The 8,043-nt window shown below is 38.3% G+C and overlaps 1 protein-coding gene across 1 annotated transcript in view; it reads left to right on the top strand.

Moving 5' to 3' along the window:
* LOC133642605 (transmembrane protein 235-like) overlaps nucleotides 1-8,043 on the top strand; it is a 142,832-nt gene that overhangs the window by 51,998 nt on the left and 82,791 nt on the right. The gene's annotated exons all lie outside the window — the stretch shown is intronic.

The following is an 8,043-nucleotide window of genomic DNA, read 5'->3' as shown; positions in this document are numbered from 1 at the left end:
ACCAGGAGCAAAGAGCGGCATACAAGCCAAAGTTGTTATATATATAACAACTTTTATTATATATATAATAGGATAGTGGGGATGATGAGAACTTAAAGGGGAACAGAACTTCTTTGGGATTTTTGCCTACATTCACGATCCCCATGTGAGACAAGAACAGATATTCTTCTTGTTTTATTCATTCTAAGTCGTAAAATATGGCAAGTATGAGGTGGCTAACAATCCAGCTAATGGGAGTAGCTCTCTTAAAAAAAAACATCCAAAAACTGCCAACAATATTCAGTTTACATCTTGTGACTTAAATATTAACCAAGTATTAGTTATATTTAGGGATGTCCGATAATATCGGATTGCCGATATTATCGGCCGATAAATGCTTTAAAATGTAGTATCGGAAATTATCGGTATCTGTTTCAAAAAGTAAAATGTATGACTTTTTAAAACGCCGCTGTGTACACGGACGTAGGGAGAAGTACAGAGCACCAATAAACCTTAAAGGCACTGCCTTTGTGTGCCGGCCCAGTCACATAATATCTACGGCTTTTCACACACACACAAGTGAATGCAAGGCATACTTGGTCAACAGCCATACAGGTCACACTGAGGGTGGCCGTATAAACAACTTAACACTGTTACAAATATGCGCCACACTGTGAACCCACACCAAACAAGATGACAAACACATTTCGGGAGAACATCCGCACAACATAAACACAACACAACCCAGAAACCCTTGCAGCACTAACTCTTCCGGGACGCTACAATATACACCCCCCGCTACCCCACCTCAACCCCCCTCAACCCCGCCCACCAATAATGCACTTTGTGACTTCAATAATAAATATGGCAGTGCCATGTTGGCATTTTTTTCCATAACTTGAGTTGATTTATGTTGGAAAACCTTGTTACATTGTTTAATGCATCCAGCGGGGCATCACAACAAAATTAGGCATAATAATGTGTTAATTCCACGACTGTATATATCGGTATCGGTTGATATCGGTAATTAAGAGTTGGACAATATCGGATATCGGCAAAAAAGCCATTATCGGACATCTCTAGTAGTGATGGGTCCGGCAACACCGATGCATCGGCGCATGCGTCGAGCTCATAGAGCAACACCCTGTGTCGGTGCGCGTACCGCTTTTAGAAAGTCACGTGACCGACCATGCGCTGTTTCGGTCACGTGACCGATACGCGAACTGTGTCGCACTGACGCCTCCTCTGTGCCCTGTGAGCAGGTCTTTTCTACAGCCGGAGAAATGATAACTAAGAAGAGAAATCGTCTAAAATTTAATACGTTGGAAAAACTGGGTTTTTTTAAATAAAAATGTGTAAAAAAATTAATAAATAATATTTAAAAAAATCCCAGTCCACAAGCATCCTCATTCACAACACGTTCTCTTAGATTTCCATGTTATGATTAGAGATGATAAATGCTTTAAAATGTAATATCGGAAATTATCGGTATTGGTTTTTTTTTATTATCGGTATCGTTTATTTTTATTTTTTATTAAATCATCATAAAAAACACAAGATACACTTACAATTAGTGCACCAACCCAAAAAACCTCCCTCCCCCATTTACACTCATTCACACAAAAGGGTTGTTTCTTTCTGTTATTAATATTCTGGTTCCTACATTATATATCAATATATATCAATACAGTCTGCAAGGGATACAGTCCGTAAGCACACATGATTGTGCGTGCTGCTGGTCCACTAATAGTACTAACCTTTAACAGTTAATTTGACTCATTTTCATTAATTACTAGTTTCCATGTAACTTGTTTTTATATTGTTTTACTTTCTTTTTTATTCAAGAAAATGTTTTTAATTTATTTATCTTATTTTATTTTTTAAAAAGGACCTTATCTTCACCATACCTGGTTGTCCAAATTAGGCATAATAATGTGTTAATTCCACGACTGTATATATCGGTATCGGTTGGTATCGGTATCGGTAATCAAGAGTTGGGCAATATCGGAATATCGGATATCGGCAAAAAGCCATTATCGGTAGAGATGTCCGATAATATCGGCCTGCCGATATTATCGGCCGATATATGCGTTAAAAAGTAATATCGGAAATTATTGGTATCGGTTTTTTTTTGTTTTTTTTTATTTATTTTTATTTTTTATTAAATCAACATAAAAAACACAAGATACACTTACAATTAGTGCACCAACCCAAAAAACCTCCCTCCCCCATTTACACTCATTCACACAAAAGGGTTGTTTCTTTCTGTTATTAATATTCTGGTTTCTACATTATATATCAATATATATCAATACAGTCTGCAAGGGATACAGTCCGTAAGCACACATGATTGTGCGTGCTGCTGGTCCACTAATAGTACTAACCTTTAACAGTTAATTTGTCTCATTTTCATTAATTACTAGTTTCTATGTAACTTGTTTTTATATTGTTGTACTTTCTTTTTTATTCAAGAAAATGTTTTTAATTCAGTTATCTTATTTCATTTTTTTTTTTTTAAGTACCTTATCTTCACCATACATGGTTGTCCAAATTAGGCATAATAATGTGTTAATTCCACGACTGTATATATCGGTATCGGTTGATATCGGTATCGGTAATTAAGAGTTGGGCAATATCGGAATATCGGCAAAAAGCCATTATCGGACATCCCTAGTTAATGTTCACATTATTTATTGACTATCTAAAAAAGATAAAAATATATTTTAATTTAAATGAAGATATGAAATAATCCTAAATGGAATACAATGACTTGGTTTATATTATTGTATATACTAGGTCATAAAATCAGTGTCAGTTGAGTCGGTCCATAGGTTGCCTGTAGGGACTGTTAATGTCCAGCAGATGTCAGTATTTAGTGACACAGCATCAATACAGTTTTGCAATGTGTCGAAACGCTTCATGACGCCTCATCAACCCATCACTAATCTCTAGTTATATTGTTTTTCTAAGCGCTAATGCAGACAAACTTTTTAGCTGCGCCATGATCACAGAGAGCTAACTAGCTCGTGCTGCTCTTGACATACTGAGCCGGGGTGAGCCGCTGCATCGCCTCTGACTGGTGAAAGTTAATTCCAGATTGTTAATCGGGGGTCCCCAATCTACGTGTCCCGAATTCGTCTTGCCAGCGTCAACAATCCGACACAGCGTCCAACATCCGCAGAACCCACCGCATTTTAATGTGTATTTTTTAAATCCGTCCGGTCCAGCCATTTAGGCAAATCTCTGTTGTGCATATTTACTTTACAAAAAGAGAAGTGCGGAATACGCCTCTACGTCTACTTCTCTTGTTACCTAATGTCTACAGAATTTGACTCCAAAAAATGTTTGGATGTATTTAGTAGGGATGTCCGATAATATCGGCAGGTAAGGAGTAAGGAAAGAGATGGAGCCGGTGATGAAAAAGAAGACTTGTCAAAACAAGTCAATAAAGACATGGTCAAAACATTTAGTTTAGTCTTATTTTATTATTTTTTTAAAAAGTACCTTATCTTCACCATACATGGTTGTCCAAATTAGGCATAATAATGTGTTAATTCCACGACTGCATGTATCGGTTGATATCGGTATCGGTTGATATTAGGGATGTCCGATAATGGCTTTTTGCCGATATCCGATATGCCGATATTGTCCAACTCTTTAATTACCGATACCGATATCAACCGATACCGATATCAACCGATATATACAGTCGTGGAATTAACACATTATTATGCCTAATTTGGACAACCAGGTATGGTGAAGATAAGGTACTTTTTAAAAAAATGAATCAAATAAAATAAGATAAATAAATTAAAAATTCTTGAATAAAAAAGAAAGTAAAACAATATAAAAACAGTTACATAGAAACTAGTAATTAATGGAAATTTGTAAAATTAACTGTTAAAGGTTAGTATTATTAGTGGACCAGCAGCACGCACAATCATGTGTGCTTACGGACTGTATCCCTTGCAGACTGTATTGATATATATTGATATATAATGTAGGAACCAGAATATTAATAACAGAAAGAAACAACCTTTTTGTGTAAATGAGTGTAAATGGGGGAGGGAGGTTTTTTGGGTTGGTGCACTAATTGTAAGTGTATCTTGTGTTTTTTATGTGGATTTAATAAAATAAAAAAAAATTAATAAAAAAACGATACTGATAATAAAAAAAACGATACCGATAATTTTCAATATTACATTTTAACGCATTTATCGGCCGATAATATCGGCAGACCGATATTATCGGACATCTCTAGTTGATATCGGTATCGGTAATTAAAGAGTTGGACAATATCGGAATATCAGATATCGGCAAAAAGCCATTATCGGACATCCCTAGTATTTAGTGTTTGGCACAGCAGGAGGGGATAGAAAAAATAAAATAAAAATTAGACAGAGGGGGAAAGACATACTGTATGTGTGTGTATGTACACACTTTTGAGGTGTGTTTGGGGTCATTGTCCTGTTGGAACACCCAACTGCGCCCAAGACCCAACCTCCGGGCTCATGATTTTAGCTTGTCCTGAACAATTTGGAGGTAATCCTCCTTTTTCATTGTCCCATTTAAAGCAAATCGGCAGCAAAACAGGCCAAGAGCATAATACTACTACCACCATGCTTAACGGTAGGTGTGGTGTTCCTGGGATTAAAGGCCTCACCTTTTCTCCTCCAAAAATATTGCTGGGTATTGTGGCCAAACAGCTAAATTTTTGTTTCATCTGACCACAGAACTTTCCTCCAGAAGGTCTCATCTTCGTCCATGTGATGCCAAGGTTCAAGTGTAATATGTATTTGTAATCATGCGTGCCTTGATGTTTTAATGCTTGATGTTTGCCTAACTGCAGGCTTGTTACACCAGGTTCCAGCCAAAAAAATAAACGTGTCCTCTACATATTAAAAATGTAATGTTTTCTTTACAAAAGGAAGTTTACAGATTATGGACAAAATAACGAGGTTCTGAGGACCGAGCCATGTGGAACACTTTAACTTAGTTGTCTGTTTGCCATTGAACAAAACACAAGCCTATTTTTGCTGAGTAAAAATGATGGTGTTCTACAAAACCCCAAAACCAGTGAAGTTGTCACGTTGTGGAAATGGTAAATAAAAGCAGAATACAATGATTTGCAAATCCTTTTCAACTTATATTCAATTGAATAGACCGCAAAGACAAGATAATTAATGATCGAACTGCAAAACTATATTTTTTGCAAATATTAGCTCATTTGGAAATTGATGCCTGCAACATGTTTCAAAAAAGCTGGCACAAGTGGCAAAAAAGACTGAGAAAGTTGAGGAATGCTCATCAAACACTTATTTGGAACATCCCACAGGTGAACAGGCTCATTGGGAACAGGTGGGTGCCATGATTGGGTATAAAAGCAGCTTCCATGAAATGCTCAGTCATTCACAAACAAGGATGGGGCGAGGGTCGCCGCTTTGTCAACAAATGCGTGAGCAAATTGTCCAACAGTTTAACAACAACATTTCTCAACGAGCGATTGTAAGGAATTTAGGGATTTCACCATCTACGATCCATAATATCATCAAAAGGTTCAGAGAATCTGGAGAAATCACTGCACGTAAGCAGCAAGCCCGTGACTTTCGATCCCTCAGGCGGTACTGTATTAAAAAGCAACATCAGTGTGTAAAGGATATCACCACATGGGCTCAGGAACACTCCAGAAAACTACTGTCAGTAACTTCAGTTCGTCGCTACATCTGTAAGTTCAAGTTAAAACTCTACTATGCGAAGCGAAAGCCATTTATCAACAACACCCAGAAATGCTGCCGGCTTCGCTGGGCCCGAGCTCATCTAAGATGGCCTGATGCAAAGTGGAAAAGTGTTCTGCGGTCTGACGAGTCCACATTTCAAATTATTTTTGGAAATTGTGGACGTCGTGTCCTCTGGAACAAAGAGGAAAAGGACCATATGGATTTTTATAGGCACAAAGTTGAAAAGCTGTGATGGTATGGGGGTGTATTAGTGCCCAAGGCATGGGTAACTTACACATCTGTGAAGACACCATTATTGCTGAAAGGTACATACAGGTTTTGGAGCAACATGTGTTGCCATCCAAGCAATGTTATCATGGACGCCCCTGCTTATTTCAGCAAGACAATGCCAAGCCACGTGTTACAACAGCGTGGCTTCGTAGTAAAAGAGTGCGGGTACTAGACTGGCCTGCCTGTAGCCCAGACCTGTCTCCCATTGAAAATGTGTGGTGCATTATGAAGCCTAAAATACCACAACGGAGACCCCCGGACTGTTGAACAACTTAAAGGCCTACTGAAATGAATTTTTTTTATTTAAACGGGGATAGCAGATCTATTCTATGTGTCATACTTGATCATTTCGCGATATTGCCATATTTTTGCTGAAAGGATTTAGTAGAGAACATCGACGATAAAGTTCGCAACTTTTGGTCGCTGATAAAAAAAAGCCTTGCCTGTACCGGAAGTAGCGTGACGTAGTCAGTTGAACATATACGCAAAGTTCCCTATTGTTTACAATGATGGCCGCGTGAAGTGAGAGAGATTCGGACCGAGAAAGCGACAATTTCCCCATTAATTTGAGCGAGGATGAAAGATTTGTGGATGAGTAAAGTGCAAGTGAAGGACTAGTGGGGAGTTGAAGCTATTCAGATAGGGAAGATGCTGTGAGAGCCGGGGGTGACCTGATATTCAGCTGGGAATGACTACAACAGTAAATAAACACAAGACATATATATACTCTATTAGCCACAACACAACCAGGCTTATATTTAATATGCCACAAATTAATCCTGCATAAAAACACCTACGTGTTTGTTATGCTAGCTCCTAGCTCCTATGCTAGCTCCTAGCTCCATAGAACACGCCAATACAATTCAAACACCTGATCAACACACACAATCACTCAGCCCAAAAGACCGTTCACCTAACCCAAGGTTCATAAAGCTTATATATTTTAAAAAAGTTACGTACATACGCAAAAAAAAGTTGCGCACATACGGTCAAGCGATCAAATGTTTAGAAGCCAAAGCTGCATACTCACAGTAGCACGTCTGCGTCTTTGTCATCCAAATCAAAGTAATCCTGGTAAGAGTCTGTGTTGTCCCAGTTCTCTACAGGCGTCTGTGTATCCAAGTCAAAAGTCCTCCTGGTTAGAGTCTCTGTTATCCGAGTTCTTCCATCTTGACTGCATCTTTCGGGAATGTAAACAACTGTTGTTGCTGACTACGTTCGAAAAATACGTCCATTTCGCACCGACAACTTTCTTCTTTGCTTGCTCAGCTTCTTTCTCCATAATGCAATGAACATGATTGCAACAGATTCACGAACACAGATGTCCAGAATACTTTGAAATTATGTAATGAAAACAGAGCTTTTTCGTATTGGCTTCAATGTGGAAGGCATACCCGTGTTCGCCGGGTTACGTCACGCGCATACGTCATCCTCAGAGGCGTTTCGAACCGGAAGTTTAGCGGCAAATTTAAAATGTCACTTTATAAGTTAACCCGGCCGTATTGGCATGTGTTATAATGTTAAGATTTCATCATTGATATATAAACTATCAGACTGCGTGGTCGGTAGTAGTGGGTTTCAGTAGGCCTTTAAGCTGAGAATGGGAAAGAATTCCGCCTGAAAAGCTTCAAAAATGTGTCTCCTCAGTTCCCAAGCGTTAGCTGAGTGTTGTTAAAAGGAAAGGCCATGTAACACAGTGGTAAAAATGCCTCTGTGCCAACTTTTTTGCAATGTGTTGCTGCCATTAAATACAAAGTTAATGATTATTTGCCAAAAAAAAAACAAGTTTCTCTGTTGGAACGTTAAATATCTTGTCTTTGCAGTCTATTCAATTGAATATAAGTTGAAAAGGATTTGCAAATCATTGTATTCTGTATTTATTTATCATTTATACAACGTGCCAACTTCACTGGTTTTGGGGTTTTGTAAATGTGAATACTCTCATTCATTCCGGTTGTTGTATTCTCAGGGCTTAGACTCCATCACAGCTGGAGTACTGTGCTACAGACTAAGTGCAAAGGGTTGCACTATGTGCAATGTACACAGTGCAAAAGGG

The sequence above is a fragment of the Entelurus aequoreus genome, linkage group LG25 (genome assembly GCF_033978785.1).
Source record: "Entelurus aequoreus isolate RoL-2023_Sb linkage group LG25, RoL_Eaeq_v1.1, whole genome shotgun sequence".
In the NCBI taxonomy this organism is placed as follows: Eukaryota; Metazoa; Chordata; class Actinopteri; order Syngnathiformes; family Syngnathidae; genus Entelurus; species Entelurus aequoreus.
This window is presented reverse-complemented; position numbering and strand designations above follow the sequence as displayed.